At 40.3% G+C, this 14,483-nt stretch overlaps 1 pseudogene; it reads left to right on the forward strand.

The window, feature by feature from the left end:
- Positions 1 to 12,158: 12,158 nt before the first annotated feature.
- Positions 12,159 to 12,539, forward strand: LOC103070734 (39S ribosomal protein L22, mitochondrial pseudogene; annotated as a pseudogene).
- The last annotated feature ends 1,944 nt before the right edge of the window (positions 12,540 to 14,483 follow it).

A 14,483-nucleotide genomic window follows, 5' to 3' on the forward strand; every position in this document is an offset into this window, starting at 1 on the left:
CCTTGCCCTGCCCATCTCTCACCATTCTCTAGCCATATGGAACTTCTTATAGTTCCCTTCACCTAGAACACTTTCCACCCCAGCGTTTGCCGGCCTAATTCTGCTTATCTCACAGGTCTCAGGGAACTGCTGGCTTCTCTGGAAAGGTTTCCTCGATGGCCTTACAGTGCCCCTGCAGCCTCCCACAGCACGCTAATCACAAATTGCTGTCCGGTTCCCTGTGGCAGACGTTCCGGTCAGTGCCTCACTCTCATCCTCTCAGCATTCACGACCACAGAATTTGCCAACAGAGTCCTACTGTGGAAACCTGCAACACCACCTGAAGGCTTCTTCTCAGCCTGCCCTGCACATATAGGCCAGTGTACCAAAAGCTCATGCTCCTGGGAGCGTCCCTCAGCTAAGGGTGGAATAAAGATGGAGAGTGACTATCTCAACTTTCTCCTCCTCCGGATAAGTCACTTGTTCCTAAATCCTTGCCTGAAGGCCTGTTTCTGGGGAAACCCAACCTGAGACACTGGCCCATCTCCCAGCCAGACTGTGAGCTCAGCAAAGCTAAGGACTGAGGTCTCTCGTTTGTCAGTGGGCATCCGTAGTGCCTGCCACATTCCTGGCACAGAGTAGATAAGTGTTTTTTGACTAAATGGGATACAACACTCAATGAACACCTATTTCATTGTTGGTTTTCTGTTTAAAGGAAAGATCGAGCCTAGCAAAGAGCACAGACTCTGGAGTCAAAAGACCTGGGTTCAATTAAAAAAATGAAATCCTCCACTTCTGATGAGTGCGACCTTGGGCATGGGGGCATGGTGGGGGAAGGGGTACGACTACTGACTCTGCTCCTCTTCTGTCCAACAGGAGTCTTTAGGGGACTCAAAGAGAGCTTCTTAAAACTGGGGAGAGTTACACAAATGTAAATTGTCCTTATTTTAGGCATTTATGTAATTCTTTGTGACTAAGTAGGGGAAAAGAGATTTTATCCTAGATACCATAAACACTTGTGGTGGGAAGAGGAAGTTGATGAAACTGGGGGCTGGGTAAACACTTAATTCCATTTGGAGAGTCTTTCAGACGTTGAAATCTCTGTTTTAATAACGATCATATTTATTAAGGAAATACGATCAAGGAAGTAAAACAGGCTTTGAAAAGTCTAGGAATAATTGCTAAATATAAATAGACATAAAAAGATATGCCTATATTCCTCTCTCTCAGACTTGTAATGCACCATATCAAATACAAACATTCTCAGTATGGTTCTTACTTTGTTTTTCTCCTTTAACAGCTTCAAAATTCCTAAACACAAATGGAGAAATGTCTGAGTTTTTTTTTTTTTTTTCAGATTAAAGCTAAAATCAAGTGTCATCTGTGCCTTCACACTGCTGTTTTTATTTTGTGAGATATGCCAAACCCTACATTACCCAACCAGACCACAATTTTGAACGTAGGACTTAATAAAAGAGTAAGAATCAACAATTAGAATATGGCCTAAAACAGTGAAATTCTTAGTTGTGGTCAATACCGAACATCAATATGGAATAAACTGAACATTTTTTGACATCTTTTAAATTTAAGGACCAAAAAATAACTGTTTTGTTTTCTGGAGAGGGGCAAAGCAAGGAGTAGTTCACAGGGAAAACTCTGATTCTTCATCATACTGATTAGCACTCTGTAAGGGTAAAAAGTATGTGAAAATAATTCCTCCAGAGTTCTCAAAGTTAGTGCTTCCAGGGCTGGGCTTTCTCTTCAGACCCTCACCCACGACTGTGTATCTTATGTATCCATGCACATGGAGGACATAAAATACATGTCAAACAAAATAAAGCAAGTTATTAAGTACAACAAAACCCTAAATCTTGGTGGAAGTCAACAGATAAACAGACTATAACAGTAGAATAGTCTAAATACACAATGCGTAATTCATGGCTAACCCAAGGCTGGTCTTGGGCAATATTTCACTGACTCCCCTTGCAGTCTTTGAGGTTAAGACTGGGCAAATTGCACTGCCTTTGCTAACTCAGCAAAACTCTGGACAATCAGAAAAGAAAATCCCATCTCTTCTAAGAAGGCGAGTAGGCAAGAAGACAGAGGGTGGAGAGGGTGCTGTTTAGTTCTTGAAGCTAGACATTGAAAAGTTGCTGTGTACTAAGCTATCCACTGTATTTTTAATAGATAATTTTATTGTGGACAAATGTTTACGTCTTCTTTAGGCTACTGTGCTCCTAAAATGAAGAGAGCTGACCAACCTCTTTCCCCGCACTCCATCACCCGCCCCTGTGCTCAGTTCACAGTAGGCATCCAATAAACATTTGCTGAAGAAACTTCCTTTGATTTCCATTTGTTGTCCATTGGATGCAGCAATGAAGTGCACCCGTGAATATACAATGCCCAATAACAACAATAATGGAAACCTGAATAAAATTCAACATCTTCATGCAAATTGGAATCTTAGACAATTTCTCACATTTATCGTTTCCCAAAATATAGGAGGAACTAACAAATGAGTGTATATGATTTTCCCCAAAGCTGACAAGGCAAAACCAAGTCCTTGGCAGCTCTCCACTGGCCACAAATGAGGCTCTGTACTGCTAAGGACCACCAAGTCTTCCAGAGGCTAGAAAGCTGAATGGGTTATGGGATACCATGTACAGTGCAGTGTCATTTTTGGCAATTAAGAAATAAGAGAGGAAAGGCAAATGTCAAGTCATCACCAGCAAAAGTTCATGTCTTACTGGTACATGGGCAAACCATGCTTGGTAGTGCTACAAGTCTGAGCCTTGGGCAGTAAATGGATATGTCCACATAATAATAGAATTTAAAAGAATGCTGTGAACACAAAAAGGTGAGAACTACCCGATTAGCCTTTCTAAGCTAATGGATTTAACCAATCTTTAACATCTTCATTTGAGTACATTTCAGTTGATTGTTTGCTAATCAGAAACCCAGGTGAACAGTCCAATTACAGAATGTCTGTGTCTAAGAGTGTCTATAGGACTGTTTTTGCCTAAGAGTGAGCAGAAAAGATACTGGGCCTGCTAGAGTTTTTTCCAGTGCCATGAAGAAGGCTTCCTTCACTGTTTAAATGTGTAAAGGGGTAGTAGGAGACCAAATAACTGTGTTTTGATTGTTATACAAGTCACGTTAGTTTGACATATTGATTATATAAACATAATGATAACAAAATAATATTGTTAATAAAAAATTAAAATTAAAAACAAGTAGAAAAGCCTAGATAAAGCAGAAATAATTTACACTGAATGTGATGAAAGGGCTAACACTATTCTTCCTGTGAATAATCATATAATTTAGGGCCTCTGTCTGCACTTAGCCAAATTATTGAAAACCTTACTACATCATTAATGAATAAAGAGAAAGGCAGACTAACAGAAGAACTTGAGCGCTAGCTCAGAACTTTCAAAACATTTAGAAGATGGTGGTGACTGGAAATTTTTTAATACGTGATATGCCCAAGCAAAAATCCATGGGGAAACGCCTAGGTATGGGAATAATGCCAGATCTCTGCAGCATAGGCAAACAAATTAGAATTTCTCTCTGTACCTTTAAAATATGTACTGAAAGCAAAACCATGTACCTTTCACAATATGGAAATAAAAAACAGTACTCTCACAAAATGTGCCTTCTCTACGTTGCGCTTAATGTTATGGTACCAGCTTTTCCTGGGGGTTGTTGCAGGAGACAGCTCTCTGAAAACCACATCTGCATTTGCTGGAAAGGGCTGTTGAGGGCATTATCCATTATGTGGTTCAATATTCCTATAGAAAATCACACACAAGAAGCTGTTTTTAATATCTGGTGCCAGGAAAATCTCTATCTCCAGGAGCTGGTCCATTTCCTCCTTTCTAATAACAAAAATGGTACAATTTATCCTGTTTCCCTTTTTGCCCTGCCTGCCAGGGAGTTCAGGGCCAAACTTGATGACCAATCATAGTAATCAGAATGGACTTTGTGGTTAGCAGAGTTACTTCCTCCAGGTTTTCAAGGCTTTCATTTTCAATTTTTATTTTTTATTAATCATGGTGTGTGTGTATGCACACACTTGAAGACATAGGCTTTATTGTAACTTCAATTCCTATTTGGGAAATGATGAATTATGTTTACTGCATAAAAGTAAAAGATCCAGGAAGATGTAAAAATATGCTTTTTTTTAGTACAGATAGTTTTCACATACATGTGTGTGAGCATAAGTATCTTGTATTTCTCTTTGGGAAGAACCACTTCTGCATAAGTTAAGTGCTAGTCAGAGTCACACCCGGACAAGTTTTATTCTGTTTATGGATTATTTCTTTGACAAAGTAATATATTCTTATTTACAGTTGATGCCTTTCAGAGAATTAACACATAATTCTGCAAAACTGTGTTAAACTCACGGTTATCAATGAAGTCCTTAAAGCTGGCTCTCATGGTTTGGCTGAACTCACAGAATCACTGCATAGAATTCATTTATGTTACGTATACCAAATGTTTGAAATGGACCATCATGTCATTTTCACTTTGCTTCAATGTTTTCTTTTTTCTTAAGCAATACATATGAAATTAATGGTTGATTTGTTTCAAATGGTCTATTTTCCTGCCCTGAGTCTGTTCTATTAGCCAGCTTACATTTAAACATATTTTAGTCATATAGGTTTTTCCACTGACTAATAAGCAAAATACAGCTTTACAAAATCCCAAGAAAAGTACATTAATTTTCTTTCAAATTGTTGTTTTAAAAAAGTGTTCCACATTGAATTCCCAAGCTTGGGACAGACCGGAAAGATCCCATGAGTTTTTAAACCATATTCATTTCCCTGAGCATGGGGGCTCTGCCTCCTGGATGGTACAATGCATTCAGTCCTCCTGTCAGTTAGAATTTAGGAAGTCATTTCTCTTTAATGGTTGCCAGACCTCCTGGATAAGCTGGGGCGCTTTGCTTTGCCCTGGATCTCCACTGAGAATGGAACCTTCCTACTTACTTTCCCTTTCACCACCATAAGAACACTGGGATCCTGCTGGCATAAAACTGTTTTGACCCCTGAATCATAAAGCTGTACCTTAACAGTGAGATTGTTTGCAATTAAGTAACTGATCCTTTTCCTATTTAACTTGAGTCAGTTCATTTGATACTAACACCAGGCTTCTGTAAGCCCACCTCTCCACCCCCCACCTCTTACTCCCTTGACAGGTCTCCAAGAGTATCTGGGCAACTTTGTTCTTCAACTCTGCACATAACAAGAAACCAAGAGGCCACAGAGGGACAGGAGATCAGCACAGGGCCTGGAATCAGACAGACCCACCTCAGATTGAATCTGGGGTCTGACACTTACTAGCTACACGAGTTTGGGTAAGTTACTTACTTTGGTGGAACCTAAGTCTCTTCATCTGTAAAAGGTAGATACTAGTAACAGTACCTGCCTCACAGGATTGCTTCATTCATTTAGCAAACAATTACCCAGAATACCTACTATTTGCCAGGAAGTGTGCTGGGCTCTAGATACACAGTCAGAATATTCATGGATCCTGCCCTCCTGGAAAATACACAGTTACAAATTTCTGTCAGTGCTCTAAAACAAAATGACAGAATTCTTTGGCAAGTATCAATGAGAAGTGGGGGGAAATGGCTTTACCGAGGGAAATCAAGGAAATCCTCTTGAGCAGGAGGCATTTAGGTTATGATCTGAAGCTATAATGGAGGAAGCAGACACAGGGCATGTGGAAGGGCATTCCAGGAAGGGGAACTGCATGTGTAAAAGCCCTAAGCAGGCAAAGCCTGGCTTTTTTGAGAAAGAAAGTAGACCACTGTGTCTTTGGTGGACTTGTAAGAAGGCAGAACCTTCGAAACAAGGTTGGTGAATATCAGTGAAGACTCAATATGCATAAAAAACAAAAAACAAAACAAAACAAAAAAAACCATGATCCAGAGTTTAGAATAGATCAGGTGTCAGTAAACTACAGCTCATGGGCCCACTGCTTATTTCTGTAATCAAAGTTCCAATGGAACACAGCCACATTCATTTGTTTATGTTATTTCTATGGCTGCTTTCACACTACAACAGCAGAACTGAGTAGCTGCAACAGATCTGAAAGTCTAAAATATTTACTATCTGGTCCTTTAAGAAAAAGGTTGCCAACTCTGAGACAGAGTAATCCTCAATAAATGTTTAAATATAACAACAACAACAAAGTAAGCCCAGACTGTATGATTCCACTATATGACATTCTGGAAAAGGAAAAACTATGAAGACAGTGAAAAGATCAGTGGTTGCCAAGGGTTAGGGAGAGCTAGAAATGAATAGGCTGAGCACAGAGGATTTTAGGACAGTGCAACTACTCAGTATGATACTCTAATGGTGGATATATGTCATTATAAATTTGTCCAAGCCCAAAGTGTGTACAATACCAAGAATGGACCCTAAGGTAAACTATGGACTCAGGGTGATCATGACGTGTCAATGTAAGTTCATCAGTTGTAGCAAATGTACAACTCTGGTGGGAGGTGTTGATAATGGAGGAGGCTACGCATGTGTGAGGGCAGGGAGTATGTGGAAATTTTCTGTACTTTTCACTCAATTTCGCTTTAAACCTAAAACTGCTCTAAAAAGAAAAGCCTACTTTTTTTAAGTAATATGATCTTCAGAAGCAGCGCTTAACTGCTACAAAAAATGGGGGGAGGGGGAGGTAATTTTCTCTGTAATTCAGGCCCCAAACCTACTTTTTCCTGGATTCCACATAAATACAGCAACTCAAATAAAGTCTCTGCTGAATATCAAGATGTGAATAAATGTAATTTTTAAGTAAAAAAAGAAAAGAAAAAAGGTAAACCATCTTGCATATCCTCGGTAATCAGTAATGGGATTTCTCTTGAAAATCTTCGGGAGATGGGTTAAACTGAAAATCCTGGAAAAACCTACAATACAGCAATATTGTAAAATTAAGATTGACAGACAAAATATTTAAAGATTTTTTAGAAATTATTTCTATTAATAGTGTGTGCACATTGGGCATATGAAATAAGAAACTTCTGCTTCCAGCATCATGGCTGACTATGATGCTATGAAGGGCCCTTTCAAAACATATTTTTTATTGCATTGTTGGGCTCATGGGAAGTAAGGAAAACCTCTGAAGGACTAAAATAAACAAACAAAACTCCAAAACTGAGCTGAAACCAGAATAGTGTGCTGAAAGCCCACATAAATAGCAGGGGGTTGCTCTGAGAGCAAACAGCAAGGTCACTTGTACAACTGAGAGACTAATCCAGTGGCAAGTTGGAGGGGCTTAACCTGAAAGCCCTGATTAAACCAGGATTATTAAAACAACTAAGTGGTCCTAGATTAGTAACAAACAGCCCTTGCTCCCAGAAGAGGCAAAAACAAGTTTTCTCTGGAGAAAAGAATCTCTATTTTAGTCACTTATGGCTCCCACTAATATTAGCCATTTATAAATCCACAAAGATTACCAAGCATATAAGGAAACTAATCATCAACGAGGGAAAGACAGTAGAATTACCTGAGAATAAGCGTGAATTTAGATATACATACATAATGGCTTCAGATATTGTAATTATTGACTATAGACTATAAAATAGCTGTTTATAAAATGCTTAAAGAAATAAATAAAAGAATTAAATAAAAAGAGCATGCAAAAAGAGACTAGGAAGATTTGGAAAATCCAAACTAAACTCTGGGCTCTGGAGAACAAAAAAGTATAATTGTTAATCTAAAAAACTCAATGATGAACTAGTTTGCAAGGCAGAAATACAGACACAGATGTAGAGAATAAACGTATGGCCACCAAGAGGGGAAAGCAGGGTATGGGAGGGGTGGGATGAATTGGGAGATTGGGATTGACATATACACACTAATATGTATAAAATAGATAACTAATAAGGACATGCTGTATAAAAAATAAATTAAATTAAATTAAAAAAACACTCAATGATATGCTGAGAAACAACAACAACAAAAACAAAAAACAAAAAGAACCTCCATGAATGGGTTTAGTCACAGATTAGAGAGTACTGAAGAGAGAATGGGTGAGCTGGAAGGAATAAATAGAGAAATAACCCAGAATACAGCTCAGAGAGACTAGAAGAGGGAAAGTGAGTCTGGGATGTTAAGCAATATGGAGGACAGACACATATGTAATTAGAGTCCCATAAAGAGAGACACAAATGGTAGGTGATATGTGAAGAGAGAACAGCTGAGAACTATACAGAATGGGTGAAAGATATGAATTTATACATGTGGGAAGCAGAATAAATAAAATAAAATTTACATCCGTACATTGTAGTAAGAATAAAAACAATCACAGAGGAAAGCTAGTCACGTATAATTAGCCAGATAGCACACGTTTCCACAGCAACAGCAGAACCCTGAAGTTAGTGAAACAATATATGGCTGAGAGAAAACAACTTTCTACCTGAAACCAGTTGATTCAAGAATGAGGGTGAAGTAAAAACATTCTCAGAGAAACAAAAATTGAAGAGTTTATCACCAACAGATCTACACCAAAAGAACTTCCAAAAGTATAAAGAATTATAAGCCAAGGCGGGGGACCTTCAAGATGGCAGAGGAGTAAGACGTGGAGATCGCCTTCCTCCCCACACATACATCAGAAATCCATCTACATGCGGAACAACTCCTACAGAACACCTACTGAAAGCTGGCAGAAGACCTCAGACTTCCCAAAAGGCAAGAAACTCCCCACGTAACTGGGTTGGGCAAAAGAAAAAAGGAAAAAGAGAGACAGAAGAATAGGGACGGGACCTGCACCTCTGGAAGGGAGCTGTGAAGGAGGAAAAGTTTCCACACACTAGGAAGCCCCTTCACTGGCGGAGACGGGGGGTGGTGGGGGGGTGGGGGAGCTTCAGAGCCCCGGAGGAGAGCGCAGCCACAGGGGCGCGGAGGGCAAAGCGGAGAGATTCCCGCACAGAGGATCGGCGCCGACCGGCGCTCACCAGCCCGAGAGGCTTGTCTGCTCACCCACCGGGGACAGTGGGGGCTGGGAGCTGAGGCTCCAGCTTCAGAGGTCAGATCCCAGGGAGAGGACTGGGGTTGGCTGCGTGAACACAGCCTGAAGGGGGCTAATGCACCACAGCTAGCCGGGAGGGAGTCCAGGAAAAAGTCTGCAACTGCCTTAAGAGGCAAGAGACCATTGTTTTGGGGTGTGCAAGGGGAGGGGATTCAGAGCACCGCCTAAACAAGCTCCAGAGATGGGCGCGAGCCACGGCTATCAGCGTGGACACCAGATATGGGCATGAAATGCTAAGGCTGCTGCTGCAGCCACCAAGAAACCTGTGTGCAAGCACAGGTCACTATCCACACCACCCCACCCAGAGGCCTGTGCAGCCCGCCATTGCCAGGGTCCAGTGATCCAGGGACAACATCCCCGCGAGAACAGACGGTGCACCTCAGGCTGTTGCAACGTCACGCTGGCCTCTGCCGCCGCAGGCTCGCCCCGCAATCCGTACCCCTCCCTCACCCCGGCCTGAGTGAGCCAGAGCCCCCTAATCAGCTGCTACTTTAACCCTGTCCTGTCTGAGTGAAGAACAGACGCCCTCCAGCGACCTACACGCAGAGGCGGGGCCAAATCCAAAGCTGAGCCCTGGGAGCTGTGAGAACAAAGAAGTGAAAGGGAAATATCTCCCAGCAGCCTCAGGAGCAGAGGATTAAATCTCCACAATCAACTTGATGTACCTGCATCTCTGGAATACCTGAAGAGACAATGAATCATCCCAAAATTGAGGCGGTGGATACTGGGAGCAACTGTAGACTGGGGTTGAGCTTTCTGCACCTAGTTTGTTTCTGGTTTTATGTTTATCTTAGTTTAGTATTTAGAGTTTATTATCATTGGGAGATTTGTTTATTGATTTGGTGGCTCTTTTCTGCTTTTTTTTTTTCCTTTTTATATATAGATATATATTTTTTTTTTCCTTTTTCTCTTTTTGTGAGTGTGTATGTGTATGCTTCTTTGTGGGTTTTGTCTGTATAGCTTTGTTTCTACCACTTGTCTCAGGGTTCTGTCTGTCCGTTTTTGTTTTTTTTTTCTTCTTAGTATAGTTTTTAGCAGTTGCTGCCAAGTTTTTTGGTTTGGTTGCTCTCTTCTTTCTTCCTTTCTTTCTTTTTCTAACTCCTTTCATTTTTTTATTTTAAATAATTTTTTAATTTTTAATTTTAATAAATTTATTTTATTTTATGTTTCTTTCTTTCTCTTTTTATCCCTTTTTTTCTGAGCTGTGTGCCTGACAGGGACTTGGTGCTCTGACTGGGTGTCAGGCCTGTGTCTCCGATGTGGGAGTGCCAAGTTCAGGACATTGGTCCATCAGAGACCTCCTGGCTCCATGTAATATCAAATGGCGAAAGCTCTCTCAGAGATCTCCATCTCAACACTAAGATCCTGTTCCACTCAACAACCAGCAAACTACAGTGCTGGATATCCTATGCCAAACAACTAGCAAGACAGGAACACAACCCCACCCATTACCAGAGAGGCTGCCTAAAATCATAAGGTCACAGACACCCCAAAACACACCACTGGACGCAGTCTTACCCACCAGAAAGACAAGATCCAGCCTCATCCATCAGAACACAGGCACCAGTCCCCTCCACCAGGAAGCCTACACAACCCACTGAACCAACCTTAGCCACTGGGGACAGACACCAAAAACAACGGGAACTACAATGAGATATCACCTCACACTGGTCAGAATGGCCAACATCAAAAAATCTAGAAACAGTAAATGCTGGAGAGGGTGTGGAGAAAAGGGAACACTCTTGCACTGTTGGTGGGAATGCAAATTGATACAGCCACAATGGAGAACAGTATGGAGGTTCCTTAAAAAACTAAAAATAGAATTACCATACGACCCAGCAATCCCACTACTGGGCATATACCCTGAGAAAACCATAATTGAACAAGAGTCAGGTACCAAAATGTTCACTGCAGCTCTATTTACAATAGCCAAGACATGGAAGCAAACTAAGTGTCCACCAACAGATGAAAGGATAAAGAAGTTGTGGCACACATATACAATGGAATATTACTCAGCCATAAAAAGAAATGAAATTGAGTTATTTGTAGTGTGGTGGATGGACCCAGGGTCTGTCATACAGAGTGAAGTAAGTCAGAAAGAGAAAAACAAATACTGTATGTTAACACGTATATATGGAATCTAAGAAAAAAAAAAAAGGTCATGAAGAACCTAGGGGTAAGACAGGAATAAAGACACAGACCTACTAGAGAATGGACTTGAGGATATGGGGAGGAGGAGGGGGAAGGGTAAGCTGTGACAAAGTGAGAGAGTGGCAATGGACATATAAAACTACCAAACGTAAAATAGATAGCTAGTGGGAAGCAGCTGCATAGCACAGGGAGATCAGCTCAGTGGTTTGTGACCACCTAGAGTGGTGGGATAGGGAGGGTGGGAGAGAGGGAGACACAAGAGGGAAGAGATATGAGAACATATGTATATGTATAACTGATTCACTTTGTTATAAAGCAGAAACTAACACACCATTGTAAAGCAGTTATACTCCAATAAAGATGTTAAAAAAATGTCTAGGAAACTCCCTGGTGGTACAGTGGTTAGGGCTTCATGCTTCCACTTCAGGGGTCACAGGTTAGATACCTGATCGGGGGACTAAGATCCTGCAAGCTGTGTGGTGTGGCTGAAAAACTAAATAAATTTTAAAAATAAAAATATCTAATTTCTTTATTAAAAAACAATTAAGAAAATGGTAATAGGAACATACACATCGATAACTACCTTAAATGTAAATGGATTAAATACTCCAACCAGAAGACAAAGACTGGCTGAATGGATACAAAAACAAGACCTGTATATATGCTCTCTACAAGAGACACACTTCAGACCTAGGGATGCATACAGACTGAAAGTGAGGGGATGGAAAAACATATTCCATGCAATGGAAATGAAAAGAAATCTGGAGTAGCAATTCTCATATCAGACAAAATAGCCTTTAAAATAAAGACTATTACAAGAGACAAAGAAGGACACTACGCTCGGAGGCTTCCGAAGAGAGAGGGAGAAAGATGGCGGCGGCAATAACGGATCATCTGGGTGCATTATGGATGCAGAATCTGAGGGGGAAGCTGGCCTTGGGGAAATCTACCATTCTCGAAGACAAATAAAGTACAGCAAAGACAAGATGTGGTATTTGGCAAAATTGATAAGAGGAATGTCCACTGACCAGGCTCTGGCTCAGCTGGAATTCAGTGACCAAAAAGGGGCCCAGATAATTAAAGAGGTTCTCTTAGAAGTACAAGATATGTCAGTGAGAGACCACAGTGTGGGATTCAGATCCAATTCATATATAGCTGAGTCCACCTCAGGGCGAGGCCAGTACCTGAAATGCATCCAGCACCATGGCAGAGGTTGCTTTGGAATTACGGAGAAGGTTTTTTGCCATTATTTTGTGAAGTTGGTGGAAGGCCCTCCACCTCCACCTGAGGCACCAAAGACAGCAGTCGCCCATGCCAAAGAGTATATCCAGGAGCTTCGCAACCGGACCATCATTCACACTCTATGATGGGGGTATTAAGACTCCACAGTGTATATATTTTACCATTTATCTCCTAAAACCAACAAAAATTAAAGACAGACACTTTTGATGATTTTTCATTGAATTACTGAAATATGAAGTACAACTGCTAGTTTTACATGAATATTTATAAAGCTCTGCCCATCTCTCTTGAGCCTCTGGGTATATTTTTTGTATTGGCAACTAGGAAGGAGAAGTCAGCTTTAAACGTAGTGACACACTATATAATTCAGAAGGCTTTTTTGAGTGCTGTTTGAAGGGAATGTTCGTTTTCTAGCTTGTGCCCTGCAGGTGGTAGTTTTGATACTGGACTTGAGTAGAAAGTTATAGGATAAAAAAGCTTGCCTTTATTATTTCACTTGATTTCTCTCCTGGAACTGGGGGAGGGGGTGGTAGAGGGGAGCATCCCTGCACATTGTTTCACTGTAGTATTTTAGGGCATTCTGTAGTTCAGTTTTTCCTTTCACTGTTGGCATAGGCCAGTGGATGACAGATTATATTTTCCTTTACTGTTTTAGTAGTAACTTGAAACTACAGGAGTTTATTAGATATATTAATCTAAAACTCCAAAAACCATTTAACTTAGAATGTTTTATTTTGCTTAAATAATGACTATTTTTATGTCTCCTACCAATAATGTTTACTATAGCTTGGCTGTCCAGTTTAGGATTGATTCACTTTTCAGAGTGAATTCAATTACGGAGAGAGGAATTGAACCAGTCTCAGCCTTGCACTCTAAAATAATTGATATGTTTAGGACATTCCACCTGAAAGCGGAAGAACAGAGTTTCTTCTCAAGGGCACATGGAACGTTTTCCAGAATAGACCAAATCTTGGGTCACAAATCAAGCCTTGGAAAATTTAAGAAAACTGAAATCATATCAAGCATCTTTTCCGACCACAACACCATGAGATTAGAAATCAGTTACAAGACAAAAACAGTAAAAAAACACACATACATGAAGGCTAAACAGTGTGCTGCTAAATAACCAAGCGATCACTGAAGAAACCAAAGAGGAAATCAAAAAAATACCTAGAGACAAATGACAACAAAAACACAACAATCCAAAACCTGTGGGACGCAGCAAAAGCAGTTCTAAGAGGGAAGTTCATAGCAATTCAAGCTCACCTCAAGAAACAAGAAAAATCTCAAATAAACCATGTAACCTTACACCTAAGGCAACTAGAAAAAGAAGAACAAAGAAAACCCAAAGTTAGTAGAAGGAAAGAAACCATAAAGATCAGAGCAGAAATAAATGAAATAGAAACAAAGAAAGCAATACCAAAGATCAATAAAACTAAAAGCTGGTTCTTTGAGAAGATAAACAAAATCGATAAACCTTTAGCCAGATTCATCAAGAAAAAAAAGGGAGAGGATGCAAATCAATAGAATTAGAAATGAAAAAGAGGTTACAACAGACACCGCAGAAATGCAAAGCAGCCTAAGAGACTACTACAACTCTATGCCAATAAAACGAACAACCTGGAAGAAATGGACAAATTTTTGGAAAACTACAACCTTCCAAGATTGAACCAGGAAGAATTAGAAAATATAAACAGACCAATCACAGGTAATGAAATTGAAACTGCAATTAAAAATCTTCCAACAAACAGAAGTCCAGGACCAGATGGCTTCACAGGCGAACTCTAACAAACATTTAGAGGAAGGTTAACACCTATCCTTCTCAAACTCTTCCAAAAAATTACAGAAGGAAGAACACTCCCAAACTTGTTCTACAAGGCCACCAGCACCCTGATACCAAAACCAGACAAAGATGTCACAAAAAAGGAAATTATAGACCAATATCACTGATGAACATAGACGCAAAAATCCTCAACAAGATACTAGCAAACAGAATCCAACAACACATTAAAAGGATCATACACGATGATCAAGTGGGATTTATCCCAGGGATACAAAGATTCTTCAGT

The sequence above is a fragment of the Lipotes vexillifer genome, unplaced genomic scaffold (genome assembly GCF_000442215.2).
Source record: "Lipotes vexillifer unplaced genomic scaffold, Lipotes_vexillifer_v1.1 scaffold82, whole genome shotgun sequence".
In the NCBI taxonomy this organism is placed as follows: Eukaryota; Metazoa; Chordata; class Mammalia; order Artiodactyla; family Lipotidae; genus Lipotes; species Lipotes vexillifer.